General features: G+C 41.6%; 1 protein-coding gene across 2 annotated transcripts in view; it reads right to left on the bottom strand.

Annotated features, from left to right (window-relative positions):
• The window catches only part of CRADD (CARD and death domain containing adaptor protein), a 77,289-nt gene that overhangs the window by 12,834 nt on the left and 40,910 nt on the right, over positions 1–23,545 (bottom strand). The window contains exon 1 of one of the 2 annotated variants that reach the window (XR_014226376.1): positions 4,068–4,184. The exons of the other annotated variant lie outside the window; for it this stretch is intronic. The gene's annotated coding sequence lies outside the window, so the exon portion shown is untranslated. Of the gene's footprint in view, positions 1–4,067; positions 4,185–23,545 lie in introns of those variants that run through there. 2 annotated transcript variants of the gene reach the window in all.

The raw sequence follows: 23,545 nt of genomic DNA on the forward strand, positions 1-23,545 counted from the left end.
CCCAGCCATGCTGAGTACAAACCACACAGTGCCCATCTACCTAACCGGGCCTTCCACCTGCACTTTAGTGGGTGGAAATATCCTAATGACAGAGGGTTCACGTGCAAGTTTACAAGCACCAAGTGCAGAAGACAGATGAAAATTTGGCTGCAATTCTTTGGTGTTCTCTGATCTTGGGAGATTCAAGCTTTCTAAGTCTGTTATGGAGCCTAGGAGTTGTATGCTAAAGTCACAAGACTGACCTATTTAAGTAACTTTATTCAGTTCTGTTGATTGAAAATGGGGGTTTCTTATCTACTCAAAAGAGGTTGACAAGAGCATGAAGGTACTGCAACATCTCAGGCTTTTCAAGACCTGCTATTTACTAGGCATTACTTAATGATATTTATACTGTATTTGAAACATTTGAGAACTTCAGGCACCCCATGAAAAATCCTTGCTTGAGACATCTTGGCATTTATAGAAGTATAAAGGTTTTGACTTCCAAAATTGCCAAGTAAATGGGAATAGCCAAGCTGAAAACTGTAAAGAGCCTTACTGTTTTCAGGAAGCTCTGTGCAGGCAGATTATGAGACTTGGGACAAGAATCCTTGGATCACTTCAAGAAGCCACATCTCCTTTTTAAATAATCCAGGTCTAAAGCATTTGACAAAGAGACTCAACAGACCCCTTCTGTAAACCAAGCAGGGAAAGTAGAAGCCATTTTTAATACGGGTCTTTGTGTCATGCAAGTATTTCCACATGAAAGTAGAGAAACTCAGTCAACCAAAGATGCCTGTGTCTGTAAGTAAGGCAGGAGCACAGCTTTTACAGGGAACAAAAGTCTGTTTGGAACAGCTGAACAAAAGCTTGATGAAGGAACTTCAAACAACATAGAAAATTGTCTCAGATACATAACTGGAAAAAAAAATTGTAGCTCTATAAACCCACAGAATGCTATTTTAAAGACAGTTTCATTAAGAAACACAGCTTGAGAATATCTATCAAATAAGATCAGGGCTATATGCAGGGACAGCAGGAGGCAGCTGAAGCAATCTGCAGCACAGCTCTAATGCTCACCAGTCTCTGACCCCGAGTAAAAAGATAATTACTGCATGAATGTGCACATTAGAGCAATCCAGAAAGCCCAGGAAAATACAGGTTGGTCTACAGCTCTGTATGTCCCATCCAATATACTTTCTTAGACTGACAACACAGCTGTGGCTTTAATTTTGAAGTCCACATTTTTCTATGGGAATCATTAAATACAACATATTTGTCCTGTTCAGCAGAAAAACAAATCCATCTCTATTTTTTTATTCCTCCGAAACCTTAATTCAATTGTGCAACATTTGCTTTAGTAACATATTTGAAGATGTTTTAGATATGACCTCATTTTTATACACCATCCCAGGCTTTCCAGGAACTCTGAACCAACAGCCTCCTAGCCTTTCTTGTATCTGAACTACTTGATTTTATAGCTTCCACAGTATACTGTCTGGACACTCCCTGTGTGACTGGGAGGGGAGATGTTGTGCTAAATACAAACATTTAGGGAGGGGAGTTTGCAATCTCAGGCATGGGTTGTGAAAAAGGCTTTTTATATATTAGGTTATGTACACAGAGTTTGCCATCATTATGTTCAAATAACTCCAAAGAGCTGGGCCTACACAGGTGAAAAAAGAAGAGCACCAGAGGAGCCAACAGCCCAGCATCTCATCTGCTCTGGATTTCCTACTCATGACCACAGCTCGGAAACATGCCCATCTTCAGATGCTGATGGAGCCCTGCATCACCTCTGCAGATTTAATCAGACAAGCTAATTGACCAGGTCGAAGAGAGGTAAATAATAGATTGTCCCAAATAATCTTGAGTAAGGAACTGAGCATACTGGAATATGGAAATCCACTAAGGTACTGATATAAAAAGGGAGCAGACAACCAAAGGAGGCAGTTGCTATTTGTGCTGAAATGTTATGGAAACAAATAGGCACATATCTGCACCTCACCTCTATTCTCCTGGTTGCTTCACATGGAATTTTAAGGCATTTGGTTTAATATGGAAAAACATACCTTTGATTCAAATTCTGATGTCTGCATTTACACAGTGATAGTTTTTCCAGGACAGTTCACAATGTAGATTCCTTTTGGTCTCTTAGCACTGACTTAGTCTATTCCCACTTTCTGCCACCTTCTCGATCTCTCTTCTCTTCCCTGCCTCATCTTGCAATTGCTGGAGAACTCTGGAGCTGGGACAAGGTGCTACCACCATGTCCATCCACCACAGAAAGGCAGCTGGTCGGTTGCCCAACCCATGCTGGGCAGGCATGCAGCACTCCCACTGGATAGGTGGACTTGTCTGTCAAAGGTATGTTGCAAGTTTTTCCATGACAAAAATGCCCTCCTACTCTCAAAAAATGCCTTTTTTGTTTTTCTTTTTCTCTTCCTTCTCCAACTTTTTCTCTCCTTCCCCCACTTTTTGAGCAGGAAGGAGAGTGACAGGGAGAATAATGATTTCCTCAGCTTCTGTTGGAAAAAACCCACAAAAATTTTCCACCAAGAGTGATTTTTTTTCTGGTTTCTATTGTTTGTTTGTTTTTTCTCAGTGAGGTTCAGAAGCCATATTTTGAATTTAAAATTTCCTAAATAAGGGTCCAGTTAATACTGTCATTTGGTGTGGAAGGTAGCAGAGATCTAGTACCTCTGTTTCACTGAGCACAGATCCCAGCTGTAAGTGTGGAAAGAGGTCAGTTTGAATTTTTCTCTTCAGCTGTATCTTTTCAAACCTCTTTTCAGGGTTTCTGTTGTATAAATCAAACCCCATAGCCCAGCATGGATGCACAGCTTGTCATGCTTTCCTTCTGCCAGTTGGCTCTGCACTTCCCAGTGTTAATTCCCACTGCCTCCACACGTTAGAGAAGGAGGGAGGAAAGCACTGGTGAGCGAGGAGAGGACCCAAGCAGCCAAAAGCTACAGTGGCCTTCCCATGCATGGAGGGAGCATCACAGATGGGTGCAGCTAGTAAAGGAGAAGAAAAAGGCACTGAGGCCACTGATTTTCCAATGGCATTGATGGGCAGGGGTCTGAGCAGGTCTGGGACTCTTCAGTCACTGATGAGAACAGAGTGTGTGTATGCACCACACACTGTCTTGGTGTCAACTCAGGAGTCAACCTTGTTTAACATGTGCTTTGTCTGAGCAGATGGCAAAGCATGATGGCTGCTGGGTAAAGATTTTGCTGCCAAATCAGCCCCCAGCTGTTTTCAAAAATAGACTGCTGCTCTCTTTACCAATGCAAAAATAGCCATCTCCCTAATTCCCTCCTTCAAAGTATTATTTTTGGTATTACAGGAGCATATACCTAGCCAGACTATATAATTAACATTATACAATTTTTAATTACCTACTACAACCATTTTCCCACACTAACTGATGGTAGTGGTGTTGAATGGTTGTTGTTTTGCTGGGGTTTGAGATTACTATGAAAATTTGAATTCCCAGGTAGAAACTCACTAGGTGCAGAGCCTGCACTACCAGGTGTAGAAGATGACCCATCGCTCTAGCTGTACCATGTCTCACATGAAAAAAAAAAAGCTTGTGACACAGAAACAAACCCAAACCTCATTTGCAATAGCAAGTACATAAGGCAGGACTGTTCCAGAAAAGACAGTGACAGAAACACATACTGATTTAGTTTATTCCTTCGTCAGCTGGGGTTTTTTTCATTTATTTTTGTCCAGGAATGTCCTATAAGGCTAGGTTGTTAACTGACTGGGACCCTTCCAGCAGAGTCCCCAAGTGTGTGCTGTGACCACAGGGCAGCACAGCTTCCTCTGGGTATCCCTCCTTCTGACAGGATAGGAGCAGCAGGCTCACTAGCACAGCAAGATTTAACTCCATGCCACCCTGACCCAGCAGCAGGGCGTTGGCCTCCTGAAACTCAACAACTATCTACAAAACACGAAACTAGTGAAAGTCCCGTGACCTCACTGGCACAAGTAAGTTCCAGACAAACCAACACAAATACAGGAAACATTGGAAACATGCTAAGTTCTGGGGATAAACAACCATCATCCTCTTTCCTCCATACCTCTGAGTTTCCTTGCTGGTGGAAATAGTGGAAGAAACACCCAACTATGTGTACACACACGCACTTCTCAGCAGACCAGCAGCAAATGTTGATCCAGCAACTGTAGCTGGAACACAGCAACCCTACACCAGCAATAAAGCACCACTGGGTCAGATGTTATGGTGTCAGCCCAAATTAAGCATCACGAAGCATGCATCAGCCAAGCCAGCAGTCCTCCTTAGCTTCAGTGAGCCCTTGAGCTGTGCTGTGTGGAATTGCTGCTTTCCTCATGGAATATCTCGCTCAGAGCAGGGGCTGTCACAGCAACTGCAATAGCACCACTGATTTTTGGTGTGATAAGCTGTATTTAGAGCAGGAAAGTATTGCTCTGTGAGCTGAAAAGCAAACCTAACAATGAGCGACAAAGTCATGAGCTTCAGGCCAAAGGTTTCAATATCTGGTGCCAGTCCCATTTCCCAAAGCAAAGGGTAGTTTATGTACACTGTAGACATTTTTTGTCTGAAGCAATACTAACACATAATTTCTTTATTTATACAGCACATTAAGTGTCCTGCACCCCCACCCACAAAATGATCTGATTCTAGATCGACCCTGCTGTTGTTCGTGGGAGGAAATTTAGGTGTGTTGTAGAACCAATGGGTCCTGATATTCTGCAACATCAGACAACGTGATTCCTTCCTCACAAGGCTCCAAGGTCCTCCTAGACCAATTTTAAAAAAGGAGAGGGCAGGGAGAGGAGGGAACGGTAGACAGATCTGTGGTGGAACTAAAACCTCAGGATTTCTGGAGTCTTTGTCATATGCTGTAACTGCAAAATTATGCCTCCTATCTTCCCCATAAACAGCAAACCTTTTTTCTCAGGATATGAGATGATTAGGAAATTCCCTAAGCTCACCTTGGTTTGGTTTCTTCCCTCACTTCAAAACGTGATTTCAAAAAAAGATAAGACCATTAAATGTTGTCTGGACTTTTGTTTCCAAATACTTCTTCCAGCACGGAAAGGACCAACCATGGAATAACCAAGCAAGTCACCCTATTATGCAACAGACAAGAAAACTGTTTGTGCTGGTACGCTGTGTTTTTAATTCCTCTGAAGGCTGCTTTCCCCCAGGGAATTCCAGTAATCTGACTGATTGAAGTGTGTTTTGACAAGTTATAACAGTCCAGAAAACCCACCTATAAAATTACATCCTGGTAGCCTCTTCCAAAGTAAACCAAAATCTTGGTATCACAGCTCATTTTGGAAAGTATTGTGCCATAGCTTTCATTTGTTATGAGAACACAGCTTGAGTTTTAGGTGTAGATAACAGGTGGTGTTACACCTGATGATGTACAGCAAGATGTAATCTTCCCCTGTACCAGGTTTTTGTACCAGCAGGGGCCCCATGGATCATGTCCTGAAACTGACAAATAAAATTATACAGTCTTAATATATTCTTATTTTATCTACTTTCTTTCACTTTAGGTGAACACACTGCAAAGTCATCAGCTCACCCTGAAGGTCGTTTGTCCATCCCCAACAGACAAAGTAAATCAGCTGCCAGCGTAGATGTCAGCCTGTTGGAAAGACAGGAACACTAGCAGAGTCGAAGGACCAGGCAATGTTAGGCTGAGAAAGTGCTTTTACTACTCCCACCAGCAGTGCCTGCAGGCCCCAGTCATGTGCCACATGCCAGGCACAGCACATGGCTCCCATCACGTAGGTTTTCTCTGGTTATACCACTACTCCACAAGCCTACCAGTCTCATACTGCCTTTTGCTTGCCCCTGCAATTGAGAGAAAATATTTGACTGGGTATGAAGCTCTTATATATAAAGAATTTAGGATTCAGAGGGCAGAAGTTGTAAAATGCTAGAAGCTAAAACATTTTGGAAAGTGAGTCACAGTAAGTATGGATGGACCAACCCCATTCTGTCTCCAGGCTCAGCTGCAGCCTGGATGGGTTAGAACATCCTGGAGATATCTACTAGGAAGACAAAGCAGACAGAGGCAGTGAAAAGCAAGTAAGTCCCAGACTAACATATTTAATTTTTCCATATTTTTCTTCCTGAATATTCCAAAAAGAAAGCAGACAGATTTTCTGTAGAAGTTACTAGGATTTATTAAAGACAGGATATTGATATGAAACATTCATGACCCTCAACTTAGCAGTATTTCTCTTGGATGGGGTAACGAAGTAAATTTATTACACATCAGTGCCAAGAAGCTCATAATAAAAATACAGATTATAGTTCTCAGATTCATCAACTCAAATCAGATATTGTTGAAAAAACAGTCCAGCAGGAAGAATGTCTCATAAGATACTTGCAGTACCAAAGCAACATATGAAATACATATTTTATCCAACAATAGCATACAAAGCAAACTATTTGATTTAAAGACCCTGACACAAAGGCGCCTGTGAAGACATGAGAAGGAGACCCCTTGTCATGTTATCCCAGGTGTGGAGTGTGTGGAGGAAGATGATAGATATGTTAGACACAGGTAAAGCAAGCAGAGATTTTATTGCATCTCAAGTTGATGATTTTATGAGACATGAAATAAATTAATAAAGCATGGATAAAGCAAGAAAGAGAAATACTGCAACTTCTTGGGGAGCCAGGCTTCAGCAAAGGTTCAGGCAGATCACAGCCACAGCAAACCTTCACATCAATTCTGATCATTTTGTCCCCTCTTCTCTTCTGTTTCTGACCTTCATTTCTTTCTTTACTGGAACATATCTAGTGAAGAATCAGTAATCGAGGACCAATTCATTAAATTCCTGATAGTGAGATCTGAATATTTCATTCTGCTTCTGCTGCACTCCCTACAAAAGTAAAGATCTCTCTTCAAAATGGTCCCAGAGCTTGCCTGTGTGGCATCTGCATGGTCTGCATGGCTTCAGGAACACCTAACACATCAGCCTGCTGTGAAAGGAGGAACTCATATGTCCTTAGGTACGATTGAAGGCATTGTCACTGCTGGAAGTTTCCATAAATCAGACTATAACAGACCAACCCTTTAACAACTCATCTCTCCTCATTTCCAGACATACTACCAAGGGGAAAAATTTATTCTGCCAAGGATTTCCAGCGTTTCCAATTCTTTACTTCTTCCATCTTATCCTCAGGAAAAACAAAGCAAAACCGAAAAAAACCCCCAACCCTCCATCAAATTCCCAAAATAAAGAAAAATTAAACCAACAAAACAAGTAAGCACCACAGTGTTTCTAACTGCCTTCCAAAATACAACAATCAAAAAAGCATTTAAAATTGCTTTAGTTTGGGAAAGTTACTAACCATGAGATCTCTAGTGCGTGTCTGTGTTCAATAGAGAATGTAATGGAAAAAAAAAATAGAACTTTAGTGACCATCCAAGAAAGATTTCATGAAAAACAGGGTGGAAGGGAGTTTGTTTGGATTTAATGTTTCCCCAGAAGCATCTCTAGTCCAAACATTACACCACAGGTCAAATGGAGGGGAGCCAGAATGTGAAACACTTTAAAAATAACCCCTAAAAAGGAAAGTGAAAGTGGCCAGTCTAGTTAGAATCATAGAATGGTTTGGGTTGGAAAGGACCTTAAAGACTATACAGTTCTAACCTCCCTGCCATGGACAGGGACACCTTTCAGTACACCAGGTTGCACAAAGCCCCATCCAATGTAGCCTTGAACACATCCAGGAATGAGGTACCCACAACATCTCTGGGCAAGCTGTTCCAGTGCCTCATCACTCTCACAGTAAAGAATTTCTCCCTAGTATTTAATCGAAACCTATTCTCTTTCAGTTTGAAGTCATTCCTCCTTGTTCTGTCACAACATGTCCTTGTAAAAAGTCTCCCTCCAAGTTCCAGCTTTTGTGACCATGAAATGCAAATTCTGTGATAAAAACCAAATTTGGGCTCTGGTACCATCACTGAGCATCAATAAATACTGCAACCTACACATGGGAAGTCCAACAGAAAAATACAGGTTTAACTTGAAAAATCCTTCTTGACTGGTACTACTGCTTTTAAGCAAGCTTACATTAAAATATTACAGTTTGAAACTGACAGTTTAAAGTGCTACAAACTGTCCTCAGCCCTCTATTGCAGCCCTTTCAAGATGCCTCCTTGCAGACAGAGAAGCTCAACAAAGCTCTCACATGAGACCACCTGCCACCAACATCAGAAAAACTGTATGGGGCAGGTGCCTTGGTAATATTTTATAGCAATAAAGTTCATCTTGCCAGTCTGTTTCATGCATATTAATACTCACTTTACTGAAGATGTGCCTTCCAAATGAAGGAAAGTAACCTGTTCAGTGTCTGATGATGCTCAGACACTGCATCCTGATTTTCACGTAGGTTCATTTATCCTTTATAGCATTTCCCTGGATCTCAAGGTTGAGGATGCTGAGGGAAGAGAGAAGGATGGTGTTGAGCACTATGGCAATGGAAAGCAGTCGTATGTTGTCCTAGTAGATTCTCACAGGCAACCCCTGCAATTCCCTCAATACCTCTCAAATTGGACAGATCACAAAATGCCTGTAAGGCAATTTTTTCTCTCTTGTCCAGCTGCTCTTTGAGACAGAGATATGTGCCATTTAAGGGGGAACCAGAGGATTAAGCATTAAATTGCCCGACAGACAGAGCACTTGAGGCCCATGTAAGCTAAATATCTTAATCAAAGAGAAGACAATTCCAAACTTCTTGTCAAGCATGACTGAGGAAGAAGTGATCTTACTAGAGGAAGAAATGACCAGCAGCTTGAAGCACTGAAACAAGAAATACAAGCTGTAGAGGAAAATTCTGACACAGCCTCAGAGGATGCTGAGGAGAGCTTTGAAAAGCTAATCTCTCCTGAGGCTCAGGAAGCTGAAGGGAAACCCCCTGAGAAGTCAGGGGAGTTGGCACCTATCTACTCTGATGTGTCATCCTGTAGGAAATGCTGTAGCCTGACAAGGTAGCAAAGAAAAAAAAGTTCTGTATTTTGGAATTGACCCAGAGGGGGAGACCTGCTCCAACACTGCAAGCTGAGGACTTCAGGCTTCAGAAGTAAGCAAGCTCTGCATTTCTGGAGAGAAACAGGCAAATGCAAACAACAGTCCATGGAAAAGATGCTGATGAAAGTATTGTGTTGTGTGCTAAAAGAGAAAAAAAGAAAAAAAGAAGAGTGCTTCAAACAGCCAAAGGTTCTGCAGAGGTCTGAACAAACAAAAAGTGTTAAGTACAGCTTGGGAGATTTCAAAGAACGGATTTTCATGGGACCTTCAGGTGCTTTTCTGAAGGCTGAGGCTCCCTCTTTGCTGTGCACAGGGTGAGACTTCTGAGAGCATGATGCACAGCAGCTGGCAGACTGAGCATGAAACAAAGCAATGAAAAATGCTCAGCCATGCACCCCTCAATAACATGAGAGCCTAATGCAGGGCCACATGGAGGTATGTCTCCACTCATGGTTTGCAGCCTAGAATTCTTTTGCAGAGCTGCATAAATACTTCATTTCAAAAGCAAGCAATGTCACAGCCCTTGCAATGAGATATGAGAACTAGTGCTGCCACTGACACCCTTCACACAACATCCCTACACTAACAATTCATTTACAAGGAGGTTTGAAACCACAGCTCTCAGTTCCCAGAAGACTGCACTAACCTCCCTGTCCCTCCCAGTGAAGCAGTTCCTCTGGCTGCTCTCAGACACCAAAAGCATGCAGGGCTTTCTAGCCTCCTGCCTCACTGTTCACGGACAGTGGTTGATCGAGGGTCTGCAAATGACTAGTGAAACTCTCAGTGTGAGCTGCTAAAGGAGATTAGTCTTGAGCAGGCTGCAGCAGAACTTTCTGTCCCAGCGGGGCCCGTGGAAGCAAGGGAGGAAATGGGAAAATTGAGTCAGTTGAGGAAACTGTCCTGGCCAGAAATGTCTTTGGTTTCTTAACTGCCTGATTTAAAAATAAAAAGAAAACAAACAAAAAACCAAACAACAAACAAAAAGAAGATGAAGAAGAAAAAAAAAGGCTGTGGCAGAAAAGGCACAGTCAATCAATTAGTTAGTCATTTCCAGTTCAAATATTTCCATAAGTGCTTGGCAGTGTTTTCCATGTAAGGGATGTCTACTGCTGGTGAAAGATTTCTTAGATGGCAGAGAATTCCCCTTGATGACAAACTCTCCTCAGACGAGCTCCAGTCTGGGCAATTTCCCTTTGGAAGCCTTCACAACTTGTTTGTTCAAGCATTCTGAGTCTTCTTAAAAGAAAAGCCAGTTGGCTATCAGTCACATTTCCAAACCTGACTCACTGAGAGAGGCAGTGCTGAACTGTAGGAAAATTCCTAAATTTAAGATACCAGGAGCATACTACATACTTGACCTGAATACTTTACCTTTACAGAAAACATTTACACAAGTCCTTGGTGTGTCTTGAAAGGATGTACACACAAGCTGTGTTTAAGAATCATTTTACCTGTTACTAAAATTCAGTCTAATCTGGATTATAACTTGGCAACTGAAAGCTGGCAATTCTTACACAGAAAAGTATATAGGTGTAAGTAAAGAGAAATACTGCAGTCTTGTGTGTTCTGATAACCAAACTCCCACTGAAATTCTAAAATCGCAATAATTTTATATTGTCCATTGCTTTGAATTTAGACATCTTTTCTTACAGAAAATATTGTGGACTTTTAATCAGCCCCATGAGCTGAAAGGGCTGAATCTTAGCTCTACTAAGCTTCCCAATCTCAGTAGAGATTTACAAAATAGGGAATTCATGACCTGGCTCTGCAAGCAGGCGACATTAAAACCATTAAAGCATATATGAATATCACAGCAGTTCTGCCATCTTCTGCTCTGCTTTTGAATGCTTATGTCCTTTGAGATCACCTACTACAGTTTGCATGTTAACCAAATCAGCCTTGCAGGTTTGTTGGAAATCTAGAAGGCTTTGTTGAATCTAGAAGCTGTTCTCCCCAGTTCACATGTCCCCTCTAAGACAGCTGCCCTACAAGTCAAGCAATGCACATATGAATACAACACACCTTAGTCCAAACTGAAGAGCAGAATACAGCCAAACTCTAATTATTAATCCAAGAGCAGAGCATACTCCCACAAAGGGACATACAGGCCAGCCAGGACACAAGTAGGATTATGAACAGTAATGACAAAAAGGAAAATGTTAATTATGGTATGTGTCTCCATTATGAAACAATGTCTAAAAATATCTACTAATTTATTCCCAAACTTCAAAAAGTGGTTACTATGCCAGTAACGTAGGATCTGCAATCACAGCATTTGGTGGCTTTGTCTTATTTTTCTTTGTTGGTTATGCTGGCAAATCACATACAAGGACAGCTAATAAATATTCCTCATACTGGAGAATGCTCTAATGCTTTCTGAAAAAAATATCTCAATGATGTAGTTTCTCTTTCTTTGTGTATGTGTGTTGAGGGTTTTTTAGCTTTGAAACAGGAAGTGAAGTGCTCATCAGCTGCAAAGTGTTCCTTTAATAGCACCCATGCAACAATTACCTCTGCAATAACCATCATTATATTAAGTTACACGCTACCCTTCCTCAGCTCGATGTGAAGACTAGCTGTAGAATAAAACAAGGAAAAAATCCCAAGCCCCTGAAAAGCCATTGTACAGTACTGTGCCCACACCACAAAGGTAAATATACTTCCTGCAGGGAAACTAAGTATCAGTTAAGAACTGCCTGTCTTTGTTGGAAGTCTTAAATGAAACCTAAGTGAAGGCCCCTCACCTATTCCAATATTCATTTCACTGCAATGATGCAGTGCCATTGCTGAAAATGCATACATATTACTGTGTAATTCAAGAGTACACAGTTATGATGTGTCAAATAGTGAAGACAATTTTGCTTTCAGCATTTTCTTTATTTTTAATAATTTTCTTAGCAATCCAAACATTTTCATGTCTCTTTCAGAACACAGCAGGGATTTATATATTCCACTACTTTCTCTGAATAATCAGAAATAGCTTGGGTTTTACTATTTCATTTTAAAGATATATCTGTACTTGCTGTCTTTTAACAAACATGTTTACCATTCTGAGGTTTTAAAATGAAATTTGTTTTGAAAAGTGGCTAATCAAAACCACATTCAAATTTTGCATCTTTTACATTTTAGTGACTTTCAGATAGAATTAATTCCATTTACAAAGCATAGGTTTGGGGGTTTTTTGTTTTTGGTTTTTTTTGGTGGTGTCTTTTCTTTCCTCTTAGCTTGATTGACTGCCCAGGAGCTGAAAAATCAGCTGCACTCCTATTCAGTTATTAACACTAGTAGTTACAACTATGCAGGACAAGACACACATTCAAAGAGAACAGGGCAGTGTAAGTAACCTCAGGATCAGTGTAGGTAACAACTCAGAAAAGAGTGACACTGAATAGAAAACAGTTCATAGCTATGCATGCATTTCAGCATTCTGAAGAAAAACGGAAACAAAAAACACCCAGGAGTTTCAAGATTTTGTGGGCAAGGCATGTTCCTTGTTGATGGATAACTCTGTAGCAAGGCCATGAGCAACCACTGCAGCATGAGCAGAGGTAGAGAGGCTGCACAACGGAGGTGGACACTGATGGAACCAAAGGGAAGGATGAAGAGTCCTGCTCCAGGATCTGCAGTCCCAGACCACAACTTGAATAGTGAATGACAAATCTCCTCTATGTCCTTGGACAGAGAAGGTTGGATGAAGGGCAGAGACCTCCCTGTCCGTGACAGCATTCTGTCCCACACTGGGCTATGTGTTGTCAGAACATTGGGATCATCCATCCAGTTATAACTTTGTGTAGTTCTTGCTAAGTAATAGTTCTGGGCCAGTCATAAAGATCATGTGGATAAACAACGCTTCCTGTAAAGAATGTGGAACGGCTTTTGCTGGTTGACATATGATTAGACTGTGAAGCAAGCATCAGCTGCTGAAGTTTCAGTGGATAGAGGGTATTGCTAACTCTATCCCAACCAATTTGCATCTCTGAAAGCAGTCATGACTTTCTCTTCAGCTTTAAGAAATCTTTTTGGAGACTGGGGAAACAGGTTGAGAAAAGAGAGGACCACAAGCAACAAGACAATGATCCGTGTCCCTGAACTCATTCTCCTGGAATTAAAATGTTGCTACTGTTGGTACCTTTGGCCAATGAGATGCATCACAGGGAATCCCACTGATGTTTATCATCTATCAGTTTCTCACGAATTACCCTTCTACTCTGCAAGTTCACAAACTTATATTTAATTCCTGAAAGTGAAGAGCTAACCCAGATACTCCATACTGACAGCAGAAGCTTGGGAGTTTGAAAGCTCCTGTGTTTCCAGAGAAACAACAAATAGGCATCTACTTGATTTTCATGTCAAGCATGACAGAGACAATGTCCATCAAGGTCTCTACTGTGCATTTTTTATAAAAGCGAGAATACAGTACCATATTTATGGTTCAGAGTTCCAAAGCATTCATATGATGTGATGTTTTCAAAATGCCACGTCAGAAGCTACATCCTCTACTAAGCTTCCCAAATTATTCTGGAAACATCAATGACCCAATCCTCAACTGGGGTGCCAGTGAGCTCAGAAGGAAAACTTCCTGTGGGAGTTTAACTCATCTGTCAACTGAGAGAACATGAACCAACATGAAACCTTTTCTGTAAATCTGCTGTTAAAATAAGGAGCAGGTGCACTGAAGTCAGAGCTCTAAGGAACAGAGATAACATCTAGCAAACAGCAGCACATTCATGAATATCAAGGTATCTTACAGCACATCAAAGTATATCTAGATAATCCTTAACTGGATTTTATTTCAGGCCATGCAGCACTAATGGCCAGAATCCTTAACAAAAACACTTTTTAATCATCATGTTTATCATAGCTTCTAGATAATTTGTCATCACTGGTTGCATCAGAGATGACGTTATTGCATTTTTTTTAGGACAGAGCACAAACCCCAAAAGGTAACATATTCTAGGTTATTTCCAGTCTCTTTTCTTTCTCTTGGGCAGAACTTCAAATTCCTACACTACAAGACAGTAGGAATTTAATCATATTACATTTCAAACCATGTGGAGGAATCATAGACAGAAATTGATTTGTAGTAGAAGTTGATTAGTACTTTCATTTATTTATCCAAAAATAAGGAGATGAAAGGAGCAAGGAAGATAATCGTTATTCACAAACAAATCTAGAAAGGACAAATTTGAAGTCTAATAAAAATAAATGGCTGGATACATAATTAGGTTCATCTCACTACCACAGAAAGAAAAGGGAAGCTATAGTAGGACCACATTTGCTTTATTTTTCATATCCTCATTGGAAGGACTCACAGGAAGCAGATACACAGAACAGGAAAGACATGGACAAACAATACCATTAACAAAACTTATCTCAAGTTAACACACACACACTGCAGGATGGGACAGTAACACATAATTAAAGGAAAAACAATTTTGCCTCCACCTTCCAAAGGAGCACACATTATGAACTGAACCTGCCTGTAATACACATCAAGCTTGCCACTGCCTGGCATATACAAATGCACCCTGGGTGAAATCTTGGCATAACTGCTGGATCCTATGATTTCTGAATAATTTAGGCTAAAAGGGACCTCATAAAATCTCCAGTCCAACCTTCTGCTCAGAGTAGAATTGGCTGTGAGATCAGATCAGGTCAATCTTAAAAACCTCCAGGAACAAAGTCTGCGTGGCCACTCTGGGAAACCACTGCTTAACCATCCTGGTGGAGAAAACATTTCTCCTGAAGTCCACATTTCAACATATTTCTGTTAACTCTTACCCTGTGACTCTGCATCAGCGTGAACAGCCTGGTTCCATCTCCTCAATTACTCTGACAAAAGCAGTGAGGGGAAGCTGTCAGGTCCCTCCAAAGCCATCTTTTCTCCAGGATGAGCCAGCTCTGGTCCCTCAGCCTCTCCTCACATGGCAGGTGCACCATCATGACAGTTCCTTGCTGAACTCATTCCAGTTTTTTTGATGTCTTTCCTGTGCTCAAGAGACCAAAACAAGCTACAGTATCTAAATGTGCCCTTAATGAGTCAGGAAGATAATCCCTTCTCTTGATCTACTAACTCCACTTATCTTAAAAGAGCCCAGGGTGCTGTCAGCCATCTTTGCTGCCAGAACACTGTTGGCTCATATTTGCCTGCTATTTGTAACATATCTACATTCCCTTTCGGCACAGTTGCTCCCCACAGTCAGTCACCTGCTTTGCTTCTTTTCCAGGTACAGGACTTCATATTTGGCCCTGTCTTAGTTTCAGCCATGACAGGGTTAACTTCTTTACAGGGAAGGCGGTGTGGCCAGACTCTACTGTTACTCAATACCATCTCATGTCACTTGCAGTGGGCAGGACTAAGGGATTCTTTCTCATTTCAGGACAGGGGAAAATGTGGTATGGTGGGGAAGAGCAAGTTGGTATTTTGCATGGTTTTTCCCTGCAAACAGTTTCTTTCTCTTACACCTTTTGTTCTTAATATTGTTGCTGTTACAGTTTCTTACCTTATCTCATTGCTGTTTTCCAGTAAATTGTTCTTACCTCAGTCTGTAATTTTCACCTTTTTGTTCCTCCCCATCTCAACTCTGTCCTGGGATTGGGAAGGGAGAGGGGAAGTGGGAGGCAGGGGAGAGAGCAAGCAGCATCTGGTTTGGAAGAGTCTTGGTTGGCAGGGGGCACTAAATTGGGAAGTGCCATTGCTAAACCACGACAGGCCCTAATGGATTTCCAGTTGGCCCAGTCTACCCAGGTCCCTCCAAATGGCAACCTTGTGCACTAGCATACTGACTGGTTCCCCCAGTTTGATGTCATGTGTAAACATGATGAATGTGCATTTGGTCTCCTCCTCCAGGTCGCTGATGTTAAACAGGGCATGTCCCAACAAACACCCTGTGCTTGTCACAGGCCTCCAGGCTGAACATGACCCATTAACCACTAAAACAGTCCAGTCCAACTTCATAGCACCATGGAATGGGAGACTGCATTGCCTATACAAAACTATGTGGGTTTACAACAGCAATATTTCAAAATGCTTTGTGGGCTATAGTAAGTTTCAAAAGGTCATTAAAAAAAGTATCATCTTATTTGAAACTGAGTTTGTGAACATTAAGAGCAACCATCTGTGCAGATAATATATAATCTTCTTTAAATGATTATTTGTCCTCATACTTCCCTTTAGGTAATATTTTCGTTTTTTAGATTTAGAACATATCACCATGTCAGCAACGCTCACTACAAAGGAACAGAAAGTCAGATGCAAACCACCCTTGAGCACAGGTGCTTGCCATACATACCTTGACAGGCTGCTTATAAAGAAAACACAGTAAGAAAAAAATTAGGTTTCTTCCTCACTCTACAATTTGCCAAAATCATAGATATGGGAAGTTCTAGAGGCTAAGTAAAACTGGGTTCAAAACAGATTAGACATATTCACAGGATAAACAGTCTCTAGTGACTACAAAATAGTGATCCAAATGCAGTCTTTGGACATACTGAGGACCTCTATATATCCATCAGTACCTCTTACCAGCCTCTTTCAGAGAAGCAACACTGCACAATAAAAACACACAACTTACAGCTATGTGTCAGTCAAAAACTAAATCTCACAACAAACACCAATGTCCCAGCAATGTATTAATTCCTATCATCTTCCCAGCTCTATGCAGAAGAATCAGAGCTGTTCCTGTGTGGTGAACAAATGTTTCTAGGAATTATAAGTGACTGATTTCTGAAATGCATTATTAATGCCATTTTTATTTTTATGACACGTATTTGAATAAACAACTTCTCTCATAGCTGGAGTTTCTATAGGTGGGTCAGATAACAGCAAGCAATCTGCCTGAGATTCCTAGTACTGGAGTTCAGTGGGAGCTGAGCTCTGATGCACATACATGCTTTTTGAAGTCTCAGACTTAGTTCACAAATCTGTTATTTCTGATTCATGGTATTATGGACACCTTTCAATATGATATCAAACACTGTCACTGGCCCAGTGATTTCAGTGGGAGGATCATAAGCAGTGACAGAACTATGACCTAGCTACAGGAATGTAAGTGTATTTTCTGCTGTCATAAGATAATTTCACTAAATTATTTGGGTTTCTTAATTGTTCCACACATTAATTCACAGCTGACTCACCTTCAACCCTTACCCACACCCAGGATCACAAGAAATAAACAGTACATACTTGTTGTGCCTTTCATCTGGGGATCAGAAAGTACCCTATCCAGACTGCCCTGCCTCTATTAACTAGCCAAATGTTTTATGCACTTTAAAAATGGACATGTGGAGCTACTTTTGTTTCTTGCCCATCCTTTTCTTGCATCTGTTTTTCCAGAAAAGTATGACTGAGTTCAACAGAAGTGATGACATTCATAGAAAAATTACTGTGCAGAATACATGAGCCATAATGTGGGAGGGCAGGTTAAACAGTACCTTCTAACTCCCTATTTCTCCTGTCAACCCCAGCCTTAAAATTGCATTGATGAGATGCTCTTCTACATTTTCTGCCTTGTTCTTATCACTGGACCATTTTCTGTCTTTTAAGGGGAAGTATGGGGTTCCTCAGCTCCATTCCTGAATGGCTACACTATGCCAGTGACAGCAACCTTGCTGGGGCAGTTGCTGAGTTTCTTCCCATATTTTCCAGTCTTCAAAATTTCACTGCGGGTGGATCACTTTGTCTTTCTAAATCATTGTATGCAGGTCTGCCCTGTTCAACATTTTCTGCATACCTAATCCCAGTCTACAAACAGACATTATACAAGTGTGACACTAGCTGAACTTCGAGCACCAGTGTTGGCATGTTTTAGCAGCAGTACAGCTGTGCTTCTGCATACTCTCCACTGTCCTCACAGAGGGACCTGGAGACAGGTTACCAGCACCAAAGGGTCTCTCTGGCCAAACCTCAGGAGCAGATAGAAAGTGGTCTACAGGCTGGACAACTGTGTGCCTTATCCGAAGTATCTATTAGCCCATCTTCCCAGGCAGAGGCTGCTTTTCACCCCATCTCACAATGGGTGAGTGCTACAGCAACAGAGGGTGGCAGGCTGGATGAGGGGCCACATGTGATCTAGAGTTGGATGCTGAACCTCCCTGCTCTCTCTAACATTTTGCATTATCAGATGCCCTTTTATGTCAGATTCTTGCCCTTGGTCTAGGTTCAGCTGTGTTGGAATACAGGACAGATTTATGTCTGGCTACAGTGCATCTACCAGGAAATCTTTCAGTCTTTACTAAATAGAAATATTTAATTTGTCAACCAGCAGTTTCCCCTAAAGGTGAGTGACCTCTCTTATTAAAAATATGAACCCTACATCTAATTTGAAATTTTCTGGCCTCAGATTCTAGCCACAGACTCCTGTTATGCCTTCTGTTACTGTAAAAGTGACCTTTTAGTAATCCCTTATTTTAGCATCACGTATTTTCTCCCCATGAAAACACTTACACGTTACAAATGACTTCTAGTTTCATTCTAAGAAGAGAACTCAAATGTTCCTTACATTCCTTACTCCTTAAGTAATTGGAGGTCATGCAAAAAATAGCTTGTTGTCCCTCATTTCTACATTCTCTTAATTAGAGCCAAATGTTAGAAATAGCCTTAGAAAGACAGAAATAGGCAAGACATCCCTGCTTGGCCTGGTTACACAGCATGATTCAGCAGTGGCCACAGATTTGCAACACCTTAAAACTTTTAAGAAAAGGGGGAAAAAAAAGAGCACTACTTATGCAGGCAGTGAGCCAAAGTTACTCCCTCTAAATCTAGCATAGTATTGAACACTTACAAATTATTAACTAGCATGACTAGCATGGAAGATAAAGAATTTAATTATAACAAAAGGAAACAAAAATACCCCAACTGGAATAGCAAAACTATACAAAATCATAAACTACAGATTTTGCTCTGATTTAACTTACAGTAAGAAAAAAATTAATCACATTTGCAGAGCCATAATATTCCAGTGTTATCAGGAAAGAAGGCCTTCTCCCCTTTAATGCCTAAAGATTTTGTAAGTTATTATTGCTAACCTGCTTCATTCAAAGTTCAAGAATCATTTTTACACTGATTTCATGTTCTTCTTCTTTTTTTTTTTTTTTTTTTTGCAACTATAAAAACAGCTTGGAAAGTTCTACTAATAATTCATTAAATTAACTTAAAATACAATTTTTCATCCTAGAAGTAGTCAGATTCAGGCTTAAAATTGCATCTGAGTTTCACAGTCTATTGAGATTTGAGCAACTAACTAGCCAATTCACTGGCTGAGACAGTAATGCAACAGTGTATTAGCTGTTCTTTTATCCTCAGTGGTTTCCCAACAACCTGGTAACTCAACCTGACAGCCTTCTAAAATGAGATGACTGCTGGGTGGCGAGCAGTGGATGTTGTTTGTCTCAACTTCAGTAATGCCTCTGACACTGTCTCCCACAACAACCTAGCAGACCAGAATGTGGTTTGGTGCAGATAGAGCAAACAAGGAAGTAGACTGACAGCAAAATGACCTGTTGAGCTCTAAGGATTGTGGTTAGCAGCACAAAGTCTAGCAAGACACAAGTGGAGTACCGGAGTAGAACATACCAGGGCCAAGACAATTTAGGCTCTTCATCAATGACCTGGATGCTGGGACAGTGGATACCCTCAGCACATCCATAAATGATACAAAAGTGGGAGCAGTTTCTGATGCACTAGACCATCTTGCTGCCATCCAAAAGGATCTGGACAGGCTGAAGAAGTTGGCCAACAGAAACCTCATGCAGCTTAACAAAGGGAAATGCCACATCCTGGTTAGGAATAATCCCAAACACCACTACAAACTGGGAAGCAGCTCCCTAAGGAAGGACCTGGGCATTTTGATGAACAAGCTATGAGCCAACAATGCACCCCTGCAGCAAGGCAGGCCAACAGCGCCCAGCATTGCATTAGGCAGCAGGTCACCAGCAGGTCAAGGGAGGTGATCCCTCCCCTCTCCTCAGCCCTGGTGAGACACTGCTGGAGGGCTGCGTCCAGTGCTGAGGTCCCCAGAAAAAGAGACATAGACATGGTGGGCCAGGAAGATTGAGAGGGCTTGGAGCACCTGACAAATGAAGAGAGGCTGAGAGAGCTGGGAGCGTTCCGCCTTGGGAAGCTCAACGGCATCCGATTCATTCTACCCATTCCAGATGGGGGGAAACAAAAAAGAGGGAGCCAGGCTCTTCTCAATGGTGTCCAGTCACAGGACGACAAGCTATGGGCAGAAATTCAAATACAGGAAACTCAATTTAAACACAAGAAAACTTCTCACTGAGAGAGTGATTGAACACCGGACCAGGCTGCTCAGAGAGGTTGTGGAGTCTCCGCCCTTGGAGACGCTCAGAATCTGATGGTTCACAATACTGAGCAACACGTTCTGTCTGACTCTGATCTCGGCAGGAGGCATTGGATTAGATTATGTCCAAAGGTCAGTGCCAGCCTCAATCATTCTGTGATGTTGTGACTATGCATGTGAAAACAGAAATTCTTTTCATTAGAGGTATAATTTTGCCTCTTTGAGCAGTCACTTGCCTCTCACGGCAAACTGTGTTTTGAAACTTTCATGATCTGTAGAATTTTTTTATCTTGGCCATTTTGATAAACATTTCTTTTTCCATAACTCACCCACTCTGTTAAGAGAAATGAAATCCTTCCAGTCTGAAAGACTTGTGTTTTCAGGGTGAAAAAGCAGGAAGAGGAAAATAATACAGGATGGACTTCTTATGCTAGGAGAAAATACAACAGGCTATATTTACAGAAGACAGTAAAGGGACTCTTGGAAATGGCTTTGTCAACACCTGTGATAAGTGGAACTATCCTTAAGCTTGAAATTAGGCTTGTGGTTAAGAACTCCATTGAACAAGGCTCGGAGTATCATACAAGGAAGCCCCTTGAATTCTGTTCAGCAGATGGACAAAGTTTAGAGCAATAAAATCAGCCAAACAAGTCAGACTAACATAAATCCAGCCATATCCCTGGCTGCCTTTTCACTGGTCGTCCCTACTAATAAAGATATACCCACTAACCCTTAAAGTCACATTTTATTTACTTACAGAGTGTCTACGCCACAGATACCAATTCACAATCAGTTTGATCTACTCATAAAGCTCTTAGGAAATTATTTTCATTTCAAACTCCTAAACACAGACATTAGAACACTAAGCTTCCTAGACATGTCCCGACAGAGCCAAAAAGCTTTGCTGCCAGGAAACTGAGATCAGTCTCAAATATACAGATATGTGCTTTACAATGGACACCATCCTGCGATATCCACTGATGTGCACCACAGTCATATGACAGATGGAACAGGTTGGACATGTATGACACGCACAACACACCATAATGGAAGTACAAGTCATTTTACTCATTATAGGAATATCTTAGGAGAAACAAGGCACCAGGGTACCACAAATGTAAGATACTCTAACTTCCATTGTGCTTTAAGGTCAAGAGGACTGCAGGAAGAAGGACAGGAGAGGTCTAACTGGTTTCACCATTGCTCACTAATAAATTAGCTTGGCAACTTGTCCTCATTTTAATTTAGGTATTTTGGAGGGAAAATAAAATTATAATTTGGGGACAGAAAATTTTAGAATAAGTAGTGTTGCAAGGGATTCCCACTCTGGCTGCAGTTTGGTTTGAAGAGCTGGATGTTTTGGGTTTGTTGGGTTGTTTTGGGTGTGCAAGTTGCTTTCCTCATAACTCTGAGAGAAGTACCGGAGAACTGTGTGGTTTTATGTTGCACAGAAAATATCACTTCTTACAAGGCTGGTGAACAAATACAACCTAATGACACTCAGAGTTATTTTTTATTATTATCTTGAACACTTGGAGAACTCTTTTCTATTATTATATTGAATAAAAGAAATATGGAAAGAAATTGTTTCTCCCTTGCTTGTTTTCTCTCCTTCACACACACAAAAAAATAAGGCAGCCCAAGATTATTTTAACATTGAACCAAAAATTTTAAAATGTAACTCAGGTTCTTTACCAAATACCAGTAAATTTTCTAAAGAGAGGACTGATCAGCCTTCCTTGTCTTCCATAGGCAACAAAGGGCCCCAAGAGGCCTCCAGTTCCCCTTATGTTTTGGTAAAAGCAAACTGCAGTTCAGATAAAAGGAGAGACTCAGTATTTTGGCCTTGAGACACAGATTCTATTGAAATGAGCAAATGAATCTCAGGAATGGGGAGATGCTCTGAGCATTCAAGCTGCCTGCTCTAGTCTTTCTAACCTCATAAACTGCATCTAAGTTTCAAGGATTTTTTTACTAATACTGGATTTAGGAAGCTCTGATTTACTACAGAAAAAATGTACTTCAAGCCACTTTAAAATCCTAACATGTTGTACAATAAAAATAAAAAGCAAAGCAGCAAATACAGCTGGCAGTCCTCAGTTTCTGTGAGCTCCTCTGCTATTTGTATCAGTCCACCACGCAGAGCTCACTCCAAATGGATGTTCTGGCAGAAGTCCCAGACACACATGCCACCAAGTCACAGGCAGCTCACTGTCACACCACTCTTACTAATGAGAGCTACAGCAGCAGTTCTTCAACATCTTTTCCTCTACGCAATGCTGCGATACATTCCTTATGTATTCTCCTGCCTTCCCCAGCCAGATGGAGAACTGCTGACTCCAGGAGAAAAAAGGAAGGGAGAGATGGGGAACTGCAGGCTGCTCCATGAGGAAGAGGTTGCCCTTGCAAGGAAAACTATGGGGAGCACAGCTAGCAGTGACTGGGCAAGGATAGCAGGAGCAGGCTCCCAGATCTGACCACAGTTAGAGGAGGGTAGGCTGGCAGCCCCCACGGCTCAAGACTGATACTGACTGGCCACTGTTCCCACACTGCTCCTTGCTGTGTTTGCCCCCCTCCTTCATCTTCCCCACACAGCTGAAGACTCCCCGACTCCCCCAGCCCTGTCCTAGCCACTTCTTCCCAGGTGCTCCCTTTGCTCTGCTCTCTGAAGCACACCAGGCACAACCTTCCCCAACACCACCCCAGTATATTCCACATTCCCCAACAGACAGAGGTGTGTCCTGGCTTGGCAAGCCACTGTGCTGCATCGCTGGGAAAGGAGAACAGCAAAACATTATATGGTGTGAAAAGCTGCTTGGATGAGAGGGTAGGCAGCTGGTATGTGAGAGGAAGAAGATTCAGAGGGAAAAGCTGCAGAGCAAAGTTGAGTCCAGGTGAGACACTGAGTGGTAGGCACAGTAACAGCAGGAGAGAGAGAAAAGTAGACAAAGATCTTCCTTCAAAAGAGCTGGAAAGGATTATGTAGGACTGTGACCACATTTTTCCTCAACCATCCAGGTCTGTCTTCCAGCTAAGTAAAAATAGGAGAGCTCATTTTTTACTGTGCACAAGGAAGCTCTGGGAAGCTTCTTTTGAGAAGAGTGGCTATTCCTCATTCAGGGGACAAGAAACAGAATTTTTTTTTGCAGATTGCTTCAAGCACTTAAGATAATCCAGGTGCTAGTTTCCTCCTGAAGTCTGGGAACAGCCCTAAGGGT

Source organism: Coloeus monedula (assembly GCF_965178545.1).
Source record: "Coloeus monedula genome assembly, chromosome: 4".
NCBI lineage: Eukaryota > Metazoa > Chordata > Aves > Passeriformes > Corvidae > Coloeus > Coloeus monedula.